This window comes from Lissotriton vulgaris, chromosome 9, assembly GCF_964263255.1.
Source record: "Lissotriton vulgaris chromosome 9, aLisVul1.2, whole genome shotgun sequence".
Lineage (NCBI taxonomy): Eukaryota > Metazoa > Chordata > Amphibia > Caudata > Salamandridae > Lissotriton > Lissotriton vulgaris.
This window is the reverse complement of record NC_141697.1, coordinates 1,141,292,655-1,141,306,643: the sequence shown is the minus strand read 5'-3', so window position 1 is coordinate 1,141,306,643 and position 13,989 is coordinate 1,141,292,655. Positions and strand designations below refer to the sequence as shown.

Here is a 13,989-nt window from a genome sequence, read left to right as displayed (position 1 = left end):
AGTTTGTAATTTGTGTGTAGGTGAACATTGGTTTTATTAATATACATTAGTGTGCCCTGTTTTCCTGTTGCTGTGGTTTTATGGTTCTGTTAAACTGAGGTTTTCCGAATTGACGTGCTGCACCCAGCCTTTTCTGCATTCATGCCAAGAGAATCTGGTTACTCCACAGTCCTTGGCATTTACAGAGGTGCAGAGCACACAGTCTACTAGGAACTTATGCAGTCTTGCTAGTTTAGAGACCTTTTTACACCAAACCTTTTAGTACTTACTCGAGTGGGCTGTGATTTTTACTCTCGCACTGGGACACTTCGTTTACAGGGTGGCTCCTCCATTAGAGCGGAGGAGCTTCGTCCCACTGAAATGCCCCCAGAAAAGCCTGTGTCAGGACGGGGCTGGGCTTGCTGAGTGGCAGCAGCAGCGAGCAAGGGTGGGCTACCTGTGCATTAGTTTGAAAAAATTGCATGTCTCTTTGGCCGACCGTCTTGCGACGGCCAGCCAGACATGCACATTTTAAACCTCTATAACCCTGCTGTTTTAGACTCCAATCCTGTTGCTCCTCTCATGCTGGTTACCAGCTAGAGAGCAGCACCAGGATTGGTTAGGGTAATTTGGTGGAGCCCATGGAACCTGGAGGAGACAAAGCAGAACACCGACCGGAGCGAGGACGTCGTACATCAAGCAGGGTAAGTAGCCATTTGTTTTTTACAGTTGCCATCACCTTGCATGCATGCACCCACTCACCATTCATTTTCCCTCCCCTTCATTCTTCCTAGTTGCCAGCCGCCGCTGCTCATTTACACTGGCCCACATGATCTGTGTGAGGTAAGGTGGATGCAGTCAGGGTCGGATTGGTAAAGCGGGCACTCGGGCAATGGCCGAGGGGCGGTATCAGAGTTCCAGCTGTGGGCTGCGCTTTTTGGGCAGCCTGTGGGGGGGGGGGAGGGGGATGATTTGGGCTGTGATATGTTGTCTGGATGCCGCCAATGGCCCAGTGGGTGCCTGAATAGCCTTTCTGGTGGCAGATGGGCGTCCAATAACTCCCTTTCTTCAATGGGCAAAGGTGTCACTTCCTTTCTCTCGCAGGGCGGCCAATTCATGTAGGCAGGGGGCCTGAGCAGAAGTTGCCTCACTTGTTTTCAGTTGTGTTTCACCGGTGTGAACTAATCCGTGCATTTTTTAAAATCTAAGTAAAGTTAAGAAAACATGCCTCTGTCCAAGAAGACCCTCCCTTCTTTTTTATAAAAACGTCACTGAAACAGTGTTTTGCGGAAAGGCAATATGCAAATGTGGGCTACCTTTTTTACATGCCCGGGCCGATATTTAATCCACCCTGCATGCGGTGTATTGAGCCCTGTTACCAATCACGGTTGCAGAAGGTCTGACGGTAGGAATGACAGATAATCATAGACACATATTCCCTCCATGCCCCTATAAAAAATTGCTAATTTTATTTTGTACAGTTTCCTTAAGTGGTTTTGCCATGTTGTGCGGTAAATAAGTGGTTTCACTATTTCCAAACAGGGTGGTACTCTTTTTATTGAACTCCGAGGTTTGCAGGCCTTAAATTGACTTTGCTACGCTTCATCCTGTGTCAGTTAGCACTGAGAGGAAGTAACTCAAATTACATACCTGGCTCTGGGAGTGACTATGAACAGGACGTGGAGTTGCACCTCTGTTTTAGAAGAGTTGAAACTGAGACATCCGCCTATTGTTAGTTTGTTTTATGTCCTAAAATGTTACTTTTCTCCCGAGTTCCACGTGTTTCTTCACACCTGGGCATCTCACACATCTCGTAGCAATCTTAAAGTGTAATAATGTGCAATCCTCCCTTCCCCAGGCAACTCCACTAATATTAGATGGATTTCAAACCAGCAGCCCTAATGTAGTAGTACTGGTAAGATACGTCTGTTTTAATAATGGAATCCTAGCCAAATGAAAGGACAGGTTGTGGCCTAATGACCAGAGCTGCCGACCTTGGAGCTGGAGAGTCCGGTTCGAGCCTCGGTGTCGGCTCTCCTGTGACTACCAAAAATGAATGTATCCGTCTGTAACGCAACTGGAGCTCGTGTAAATCGCTTAGATTCGAATTACCGCTGTATAAAACCGCAAAAAAAAGATGTGCCCAACTTGAAATTACATTTTCAGGCCAGGCCAATATGTTTTGTTTTGAACAAAGGCTTTATGAATTCCCCCCTTCAGCCACCACTTTACCACCATGTCATTCACTACTTTGATCAGCTGCGAGGATTCGAGCTCTCACTGGCATTAGTTGTTGTAACTGCCTTGTTGAAGTTCTTTCATGGCAATGCTTCAGTACATTTTGGTAATTACAAAGGGCACCGTGAAAGGAAGGCGGTAAAAGAACACATTCTGAGTGCTACACAATGACTTGAAGTTTAATCTCCATATGAAAGTACATGGACTATGTTTGTCAAATAGAATGTTTCAACACAATATTTATGTGCTAAATAAATAATACTAAATATATGATTATGTTGAAAAAAATCAGGAGAAGGGTTATGGTTCATTTACTCGGATCGTACATCAAGTAAGCTTTTCTTTCTTATGTTTGCTTGTGTGTTTTAGTGCCTATGAACATTTCCTGTCTTACTTACATGCTCACTTTGGCGGTCTTTATTCCATCTTTTCTTTTTCTATCTCGGTTCCTGGGTTTTTAGGTCTTGTGTGGCATACTGCACACATGCGCAGTCGAGCTCGCAAGATTTTATGTTTTTAGGAGTACTTCACTAGCGAGGGTTAAGCCCCACCCCTCTTCTCCATTAGCTGGCCTAAGAGGTCCTAGTGACGTTCTTTTTTCTCTTTTAGCCCGTCCTTTTCAGACGGGGCTCCTTGACTTACTTCTGAAGTAAAAGGTCTCTTATCTTCTTTATGGGTCTAGATGGCCCCATAAAGAAGGTAAGGAACCTTTTATGACAACAGGAAGTCAGGTGCTTGTCGGGTGCTTGTTTTTAAGCATCTGAAACTCTCGAACTCACCGTTAAGACAGTGTTTTTCCCTTACCTTGATCAAAGAAAGAAGCAGTCATCAATGCACTGGTGCTGGACTGAGAGAATTTAATAGTCTGTGTGAACTGACAGGGGAAGCATTTCATCTTCCGCAGTGCACAGATTCGCGTTTTGATTTTCATCTGGGTGAACACCATGGCTCCAAGCACAAGGAAAAGAACTCCCTTGTTGAGCGAGAACTGGCAATCCCAGTGATAATCTGGGTCAGCGGGATATTTCGGTGTTCGGAGGCGTTTGCTTCATCCACTGAAAGTGCCTCGCCTAGCCGACCAGTGTCCGTGTTCATTAGCGCGTGCTGTATGTGCAGTTTCTGCTATGGGCTGTAGGCGGGGCATGCAAACAACAAAAGTCAGCCGTGATTGTTGTCCAGCATTCACAATCGCAATACTGGCCACGATGGTCCTACGGCGACATGCGGCACGGAACCTCCCCCTCACCCACAAAGAAACCCCCACGCATTTGAGAACAGAGCTCTAAATCGGTTTCCATCAGTACGGCTCAGCCATCTCCCATTACAGGGCTGTGTCACAAAAGATACTAGGGCAGGCGCTGCCCTTGGACAGCACAATTCTACGTTTGATCTCGTTATTCAGCAAAATGGTTTGAAAGTGTGTAATGGAATTGAAAAAAAAAAGAGTATAGTAATACAAAAACAGCACATAACGTTGAGAGAATAGCAGCCACACTTCCTCAAGGGGCAATCCAGATCTTAAAAGCAATGTTTACTGGAGCTGCATAGATCATAAAAACCGAAAGGATGTTTACAGAGCTCGCTATCTATATCTACAGCCACGCCCACTGAGGGAGGAGAAATTCGAACAAAAAGAAATTTGAATTAGAAGGTGAAAACGGCATTCTTTGTGTGTAATCCCAAGAAGAAGAGGGGTTGATGGCCTTGAAACCCGTCGGATGAACTTGATTAATTACAATGGAGAAGGGCCATGAGAGCTGCATTATATTTATTTATATATATATATATATATATATACTGGATCCGCGTGATTTCCTGGGTCGCTGTGGTCGGAGCTCGGGAGATTGCAGTCGTTTGATATATATATATATATATATATATATATATATATATATATATATATATATATATATATATATTTCCTCACAAATGGTCACCAAAGGCGCGCTCACTGCTGGTTCGGCTTTCAGGGGAGTGACCACACCCCTGTGGTTATATGTGAACAATGAGAATACGCCGAACACCCAGAAGCGTTTCAAATCATGTCTTTTATTCTCTGCAGTAGGCTCTGAGTCCATGACATGCCACTACGCGTTTCCAACTTCTGTTTTCATCAGGTGGCAAGGACTCCTCACTTGCCTTGTTTCCGCCGTGCCTCTAGATTGATGCTGGGCATGTTGGGAATTGTAGTCCCTTTTCCAAGTCATGTGGAAATTCGGCTTTTTATGTTCATATTAGAATACTTCTGCGCCCTCCTGGCATTTTGTTTCTCGGGCCGCATCGGAGTTTCTTTCTCATGCGGACATGTGGTAGTCCTTCACTTCGAGCTTCGTTTGCGGGATTGAAGTCGGAGCCCTCCGGTTTCCTTTGTCTTCAAAAACGCTTGATGCGTCCCGCAGGAGATTGGTATCTCCCCGCCTGCTCCGCAAGTGTGGAAAGACTCCGGGCGCTGCCTGTACACATTTAGTTCCTCACAAATGGTCACCAAAGGCGCGCTCACTGCTGGTTCGGCTTTCAGGGGAGCCTTAGTAAGCCATACGCGTTTCGAGCAAATGATAGCTCTTGTTCACTGGCCACAGATGAAGAAAGCAGGTGAGTGTTTGAACGTTTTTTTTATTCAAAAGGAAGTCCCGCCCAATGGGCGTCACCACAGGGCATTCTGGTCTTGGTAGTCCCTACATGGCAGAATCCATCGTTCACTTACGCAATGCGTTGCTCACTCCATCAGTGTAAATATTGTCCGTATTTATTCTCTCCACAAGCTGCCCTTAAGGAATGGTCACACAGATAGGGGTTTCTGCACAGCACGCCACAAGGCGGGACTTCCTTTTGAATAAAAAAAAACGTTCAAACACTCACCTGCTTTCTTCATCTGTGGCCAGTGAACAAGAGCTATCATTTGCTCGAAACGCGTATGGCTTACTAAGGAGATGCAGCGTGCTGGCTGTATGCTGCTTGTGGCGTGCTGTGCAGAAACCCCTATCTGTGTGACCATTCCTTAAGGGCAGCTTGTGGAGAGAATAAATACGGTCAGTCCGACCGCGGAATGGTCCCGCCGCACAAGTGCGGATCCATGGTGCTCGTGATTTGGAACACTACTTGGAAGATGGGGGGCCTGAGCCACAAGGTCATTTGGCAGGCTGCCGGCAGGTTGTACTAACCTTTCCTGATGGGACAATATTTACACTGATGGAGTGAGCAACGCATTGCGTAAGTGAACGATGGATTCTGCCATGTAGGGACTACCAAGACCAGAATGCCCTGTGGTGACGCCCATTGGGCGGGACTTCCTTTTGAATAAAAAAAAAACGTTCAAACACTCACCTGCTTTCTTCATCTGTGGCCAGTGAACAAGAGCTATCATTTGCTCGAAACGCGTATGGCTTACTAAGGAGATGCAGCGTGCTGGCTGTATGCTGCTTGTGGCGTGCTGTGCAGAAACCCCTATCTGTGTGACCATTCCTTAAGGGCAGCTTGTGGAGAGAATAAATACGGTCAGTCCGACCGCGGAATGGTCCCGCCGCACAAGTGCGGATCCATGGTGCTCGTGATTTGGAACACTACTTGGACGATGAGGGGCCTGAGCCACAAGGTCATTTGGCAGGCTGCCGGCAGGTTGTACTAACCTTTCCTGATGGGACAATATTTACACTGATGGAGTGAGCAACGCATTGCGTAAGTGAACGATGGATTCTGCCATGTAGGGACTACCAAGACCAGAATGCCCTGTGGTGACGCCCATTGGGCGGGACTTCCTTTTGAATAAAAAAAAACGTTCAAACACTCACCTGCTTTCTTCATCTGTGGCCAGTGAACAAGAGCTATCATTTGCTCGAAACGCGTATGGCTTACTAAGGAGATGCAGCGTGCTGGCTGTATGCTGCTTGTGGCGTGCTGTGCAGAAACCCCTATCTGTGTGACCATTCCTTAAGGGCAGCTTGTGGAGAGAATAAATACGGTCAGTCCGACCGCGAATGGTCCCGCCGCACAAGTGCGGATCCATGGTGCTCGTGATTTGGAACACTACTTGGAAGATGGGGGCCCTGAGCCACAAGGTCATTTGGCAGGCTGCCGGCAGGTTGTACTAACCTTTCCTGATGGGACAATATTTACACTGATGGAGTGAGCAACGCATTGCGTAAGTGAACGATGGATTCTGCCATGTAGGGACTACCAAGACCAGAATGCCCTGTGGTGACGCCCATTGGGCGGGACTTCCTTTTGAATAAAAAAAAAAAACGTTCAAACACTCACCTGCTTTCTTCATCTGTGGCCAGTGAACAAGAGCTATCATTTGCTCGAAACGCGTATGGCTTACTAAGGAGATGCAGCGTGCTGGCTCTATGCTGCTTGTGGCGTGCTGTGCAGAAACCCCTATCTGTGTGACCATTCCTTAAGGGCAGCTTGTGGAGAGAATATATATATATATATATATATATATATATATATATATATATATATATATATATATATATATATATATATATATATATATATAATACGCAGGGGGGTTTAAATCCATGTCTGATTTATTGGCACAAAAGATCAAAGAATAGACGCGTTTCGGCGGTACGCCTTCGTCAGTATCCAATATATAGTTTCAGGCTTTGTGGTGAGACCCAGACTTGCTTTTGGCTTCCTTTGAGGGACAGTTTCTTTTAGTGTTGGGCTTTTATTCGCTGATTTGCTCATTTAAAGTGTTTTTCTGGACCTGTTTGGGTGTTTTCTAGTAGGAATTGCTGTGATTTTTTTTTTTTTAATTTGTTTTGTTCATAGATATGTTTTTGCACTTAAGTTTTGGCATTCTCCAATTGATGCAGCAGCAAAGGTGATTTAGCACTTAAATTTGATTTTGCGTGTTTTTTTTGTGTGCTTTTTTGAAGAGTTTCCTCATTCCTATTGATATTGTGACTATGGTAATTTTACAGCTACATGCGACATTACATATACATGTTTTTCGTGTTGCCAAAAGATTTCCATGCTCATGTTGTACCACTGTTAATTTTGCACCCTAATTGGCTGCCAACTGAAGGTTACATCAAACAAAAGCACACCATTACATATAATGAGACATTCGTTGTCAATATACTGATTGATACCCCATAGCTGAACTATATTCCTGCTCCTAAATTTGATTTTATGCCCCTAAATGTGTTTTTGTAACCAAGTGTCTTCATTCTTCCAATATTGTTGAACGAGAGAAATGTTCTCCTACAAGTGATTTTGCACTCCTGTTGATGTTAAAGTTTGTAGATGTATATAGTGCAACCTATCACCCATGAGTGTATCCAGGGGCTGTCCATGGGCACAGGAGATGAAGTAATTTGCCCAAAATCTCAAGATGTTGCAGCAACGCCGAGACTCAAACCCGGATCCCCAGCCCCCAAGTCGACAGCTCTGGCCACTGTGCCACACCCCCTCCTCCTTGTTTGCGCCAAGGGTGATTTTGTGACAAAATGCCACAACAATGCATACTTTCATTGAGGTGCACAATCACACTTGGTGTAAAGTGGAAGCTCGAATTATCCACTTAATACTTTAAGAACACACTAGAAACTTATCACAATTTATGAAAATGATGTAAGCAGTGCAGTGTTCTCTCTTCGTGAAATAACTACACAGTACCAATCAAAGATAATTGGGCTGTAGTCCTCCAATATAATTAGATCGACTTTTTAAACTCTGCAGGCTAATTGTATTGCTGCAACCACGGTATTTCGCCTTAAAAATTGGGATTCACTGAAAAATTCTGTCTGTCAAGGGAATGTAATTCCAACTATTTTGTTTGACATTCAAGTTTGGTGAAGTGCAAAAATGCATAAAACACAAGGAATTCGCATTGGCATTTATTCTGAAGAGATTTCTTTTGTAGATACCTAAACTCCAGAGAGCTTCACAAGAAATTGCAAAACAACTTGACATTTTCGGTTTGAGGAAGCGCTTGTTGCTTCACAATGTAAAACACAGAACAAGTAGGTGGGTTAAATCTGTCGAAGCCTAAAAGGAGAAGAATGCTGTTCCTTTTTGTCATGCGAGAGGGTGATGTAAGAATGCCTGGAATCGTTATTAGCAAACTAATGTTCTGTCCTGCATCAGGAGGACCATGTGGTTGGAACAGAAGGAGGGGAGTGAAGAGCATGTTGCGACAAGAATTGTCAGAACTGAGCACTGAGGTGTGGATTGTGGCCTGCACTTGTGTTTTTAGCGACTATTACATTCTATAGAACTATTTTATAGATTTGAGGTTCTGATGCATCGGAGGCGTGTTGAAAAATGCTATACCGAATCGTGACAATTTCATTAGCTTTTTCTACAGGAGAATAATGTTAGACCTTCTAGTGTTGTATGTCGATTTAGATTCCGTATGGATTTTCCCGATTCATGCCCTTGTATAGGTACATTTCACATTGCCCTTAGATGGGGATAGAAATCCAGCCCTTATATAGGCATGGAAATCCAGCCCTTATTTAGGCATAGCCCATGCTACCCAAATACAGGCATGGTTACTTCTATCCGTTCATCTACGTCACCACGATTTCTTGGAAAACCAGACTCTTAATCAGTTAGGGACTTCCCCTTGCTTGGATATTGATTTTTCCAAGAACTCATTTATTATGCATGAACAACTATTCCTTAGGGGTTCATTCATGACGTTTATATGCCCAACTTTACGTCAAAGCTGGCATTCCTAAACACCTTCAAGGTATAAATATACCTTCACTTGCCATGGCAAAGCACGGTGTGGTTCGGTGGAGTTTGACTACCTACTTGCACGACGCAGCTGGATACAGCAAGTGCCGAAGGAAGCCAACTTTCCAGCTGACGCACTGACCAGAAGCTGTCATCCTCCTGCTGAGAATCCAGCCCCAGTGTTTCTGACTCCCCTTGCGGGGTGTTGGGAAATAGAGTCCATAGACAGAGATACCAACCTCTCTCATTCTAAGGTATGGAGCTGATTAGAACCTAGTGAAACCTTTGGCAATTCTTGGCAAAATTAAACCTATGCTAAAGACAAACACCTACTTCTCCCTCGTACTAGACCTAGGTTAGGTACACTGAAGTAGGTATATTTTAGAAGCACCAGTTGAGTATTTTAGCCTGTGTTATTTATGTATGTAGTTTTATACATGTCATAGAACAGACAATGCTATTACAGTATTATTTTATATTACTGTTTGCGCTGTACAAATTATATTTCTCATTCTGTCTAACGATTGTAGCATTTCACCTCTCTTGCATGAGAAAGACGACTGTTCATTAAACCTTTTATTGAAACGCCCGTCTCTCTATTTCTGTGCAACTCTGTTGAAACGAAGCATGGACGATTGACTGAGTGAAATAGTTCTCTATTGTTTCCACGACTCTGAAGATATTGTTCCGGTTCTAGGGGAAACAAAGTTGTCATGTTTATGCGTTTGTCGGAGACTAGTTCCTTCTTGTTTACTCGAGAAAGTTTCTAGTGACCTCTGAGTTAGCTGACACACACAATTAAGTTTAGTATACTCGATAGAGACATACTGACCCCAGTCCTATGTCAAATCTATAGTGTAAATTATTCCAATGCGCAGAGCCTATTGGGATTATAGGAGCTACACTACACTAGAGCTCTCTAATACCACCATCTTATTCCTAAAGTAGCTAGTGTTACCTTTGCAAGAAATATGTGCAAATTCAGAAAATTTCAGTGCCTGGATACCCTCATAGGTGACCAGCAGTGCTCTACAAATCCACCCTGCATTACATTACACATTGAAGAGCGCTTTTAGGTCACTTGTGGATCATTCAAAAACGTAGTGGGCTAAGAGCTCGCCCATTGCTTGTTATTGGTTGGCTTTTTTTGTAACTCTTGTTTGCTTGCGTCTTATTAAATAGCTTTTCTACCTCTTCTGGTGCTTGTCCATTCCCTGGAGCATAGCCTCTTTACTGTACTTTTGATTGGGTGACCTGTATCATTCCATTGTCTCATGCTTTCTTTGCTCCCTTACACCCACCCACCCACCCACTGCCTGTTGCTTTGCTTCCATCTGCTCCATAAGCCGCTCCTTCTCTGCATATCCATTCCCTTGTGGTCCTTAAGTATTTTTTCACTTATATATTTTGCTTAGGACCCAACAGCTGTAATTTGCTGCCGGGTTCTTCCGCTACTGAAATCAATTTCATTTCTATAAAACTGTACTTTTAACAATGAATTGTTCTAAGTGTCATCTGCCCTCTTGTATCACTGAATAAAAGAATATGTTGTCTGCTTCATTTGATAGGTGTGCTCATGCGTGTTGATGCATGCATGCACACAGGGATTGACCATTCCATAACAGCGTTTTTATTTCAAAGCCTATCAGACAGATGAGCTGTCTGGTTGTAGGGAAATATTGTGGATATGCTGAAAGCTTACCTAGCAATGGATTCCACTCATTGCTTACTTGCTTTGTGTTTGGTCACTCACATTTGCTTTGTTTTTATTTGCTTGCTTTATTTGTTTTAGCTTGTTCAGCTTATGTGTATCCTCCCAGAAGCATAGCCTAATACCATCTCTTTTATTGGCTCCTTCTGTGCTTCCACCAGTGACCGTTTCTTTTCATTACCGTGAAGTCCCCCATGAGAGAGCATACATTTTCCAGCTTGTGTACTTCTCTTCCCACCCCAGCACTCCAAGTTGTTTCCTTTCCAGTGTTCTGCTGTATCTCTCTTCCACACTCCACGCTCTTGTCTTGCTTGAGTCCTTCTCCATGTCCTAACTCCCTCTGTGTTTCGTCCTCCGCCCGCTCCACCCCATGTGCTTCTATCCCTTGCTCCATGTTCATCTCCCTCGCCGTTGTAGTTTCCCAACCCCGTTGATGCTGTTTTCCCCTCCCACTTTTATGTTGTTATGTTACTTTAGTTTGTAAAGCGCTCCTACACCGGACAGGTTGTTGGCGCTAGGTAACTTTCCATCATGACTAAGGATACTTGTTAACCCCTTCGATGCGGCCGCGATTCCCCTGGTGTGCTGTAAACAGCAGGAACAGGGGCGGGCTGTGACGAACCCCAGCCGTCATCAGCACACGAGCACCGTAGTGCATGACGGCTGGGGTTCGTCATGAGCATGGAAGGGGTTAATAAGCTTGCTTAAATAGCCAAGCCATCAACATCTGTCTGAACTTCACATGATTTGAGGTGGTCCTGAATTACAAAGGCAGGAGTTCCAGGCATGAGAGGCAGTCACTGAGAACATGACTCCACCTGTTCTATTTCTCTTAAATTGGGGATTCACTAAAAAAGATTACATGGGTGGATCTAGGATGTTGCTCACTCTCACTAATCCTATTTCCATTGCTGTCGTAGATTTTTTCCCCCCACCAGTACCCTGTTGCTACTGTTGCAATTCTCCGCCCACCCTCCCTCCATTGCAGCTGTTGGTTAGTGTCGACTCACCCACCTCTTCCCTCCCCTATTTGTCGCTATTGCTTTTTCTGCACCCTCTTCCCTTTGCCGCTGTTGCTTTTACATCGGTCACCCTCCCTCCAATTGATGCAGTTACTTAGTATGCACCAGAACACCCCCTCCCCTACCGCCCTTGCCGTTATTGCTCTATTCCTGCCCAACCTCTGTATTTCCTCACTTGTTGCTGTAGCTTTATCCCTGCCCACCCTCCTGTTGCTTCTGGTGCCTTTTCACCTGCGCACCCAACCCCCCATTGTTGATTCCTCTCTTGCTGCTATTGCTTTCCCCCGCTTGCATTTTATTTACATTTGTTGCCAAAATTGGCATTGCCAATGTCTCACAGGCATGATCATTGGCTTTGCCAGAGCTTTTCCTTTGTTAATGCTTCACAGCATCATAAAGCATTTGACCATTTGCTGATGCTGCACAATATTGGCAAAAAATGGCAAAACCAGTCAGCTGATAAGGTGAGACCCAATGGCTTATAAAATGCCCAGGTGAAGCAGGTGATGTTAATAAACATATGTGTCCGAGGCATATGGGCTGCAGATGGTACATTATGAATAGATCGCCATCTGGTGTTGGGCTCGGATGATTGCACTTTGTTTTTCTCTTGGAGAGTCTTTTGTATCTTGGTGACTCCTCCCTTGGTTGGTAGTGCGCATGGGCATCGGCTCCATCCTTAGATTGTTTTTTTCCGCCATCGGGTTCGGATGAGGATCGAGACGCTCCAGATCAACTTCAGAAGAAAGTGATTTATCGGCGCGTATTCCCTTTCCAATTCGACGGTATTGTTATCGAACGCGTTCATTTCCATTCCGACGCGTTGCAAATTCAAAATAGAAGAGAAAAACTTGGATCTACGTCGAAGAACAGGAGACCTTTCTCGACGCAGTCAAGCCCGGAGTCCATGGAAAGGACTCCATTCAAAAAATGTCCAACGTGTGGTGCTAAGTTCCCACACAAGGACCTACACGAGGTGTGCAACCTCTGTCTATCGCCTGAACACGAATCCAGGGACTGCGAAGCCTGCGCAGCATTCTCCTCCAAGCTAACGATTAGAAATCGTCGAGCTCGAAGACACGAGGTTTCCAGAATGCAGGCGGAGGCGATCCCGGAGCTGTTCAGAGAAGAGCAAAACGAGGAAGAAGAGGACCAGTCGGGGTCGGAAGGGGACCAGTCGGAAGTCGAAGAACTCATCGAGCAACAAACCGTGAGTGACGACGTCCCCTTACCGAAAAACCGACCCCGTGCGGTAACGACCCCGCCCTCGGGCCCGGTCAAACCGCAGAAAAAAGTTTCCGACGCCCCGCCCTCGGGCCCGGCAACGAAACCGAAACTGAAACCGAAACACTCGGACTCCCACCATGTCGGATCCGAGAAAAGGGCGACATCGACTTCGGCACCGAGGCTACAATCAAGGGAAAGCTCGGTATCGAAACATTCCATGTCGAAACATAAATATGATTTATCGCCCAAAAGACACTCGATACCCAGAAAGTCGGAATCGAGCAAACATTCGGTGTCGAAAACAACAAGATCTGACGATCGAAAGCAAAAGCACCTATCGGATCCAGGATCTTCGGTACCGATTCAGGAGCAACAGACAGATCCCAAACAAAAGATCTTGTTTATTGATCCACAAACTGGGAAAGTGATCACGAAGAAGAGAAAGAGTGAACAGTCAGAAGATAAAACTCTTCCTTCAAAAAAGAGAACAATGGGGACAAATATAACTCCTCCTGCTTCTCCTAGACCTAGAGTCACACCCTCTTCTCCTATTCCTCACAATAGGCCGAATATTCCTACACCTTCCACACCAAGACCAGCTACACCTCAGTCAGATGTAGACAGTGATCTAGGGGAGGGAGAACCTCAAGGGGATGACGAAACTATCCCAGATGAGGAGGACCCATGGGAAAATTATGATGTAGAGTCAGATGAGGACAATGACCCAGAATTATATCCCTCAAAGCCTTCACCACCTGATGATAACACAGGTTTTGTGCAGCTCATTAATAGGGCAGCAAAATATCACAAACTAGATATGCATACAGAACCTCAAATAGAGGATTTCTTGCTAGAGACTCTACCTAAAGCACAGAGAACATCAGGTACTCTTCCTATGTTAAAGGGTCTTCTCAGTCACACAGAGGAAATATTCGAAAACCCAGTGAGAGCCAGGGTGTTGAACCCAAGAATTGATAAAAAATACAAAGCGGCTCCAAAGGACCCAATATTTATTAAAGGCCATGTACCTCTAGACTCGCTGGTGGTCTCAAACGCTCGTAAAAGAGCAAATTCATTATCTACAGGAGAGGCTCCTCCACCAGATAAAGAGTCAAAGTTAAT

The 13,989-nt window shown here is 44.8% G+C and overlaps 1 protein-coding gene across 4 annotated transcripts in view; it reads left to right on the top strand.

Moving 5' to 3' along the window:
• Positions 1 to 13,989, top strand: part of PRKCD (protein kinase C delta) — a 450,985-nt gene that overhangs the window by 131,672 nt on the left and 305,324 nt on the right. The window lies entirely within an intron of this gene.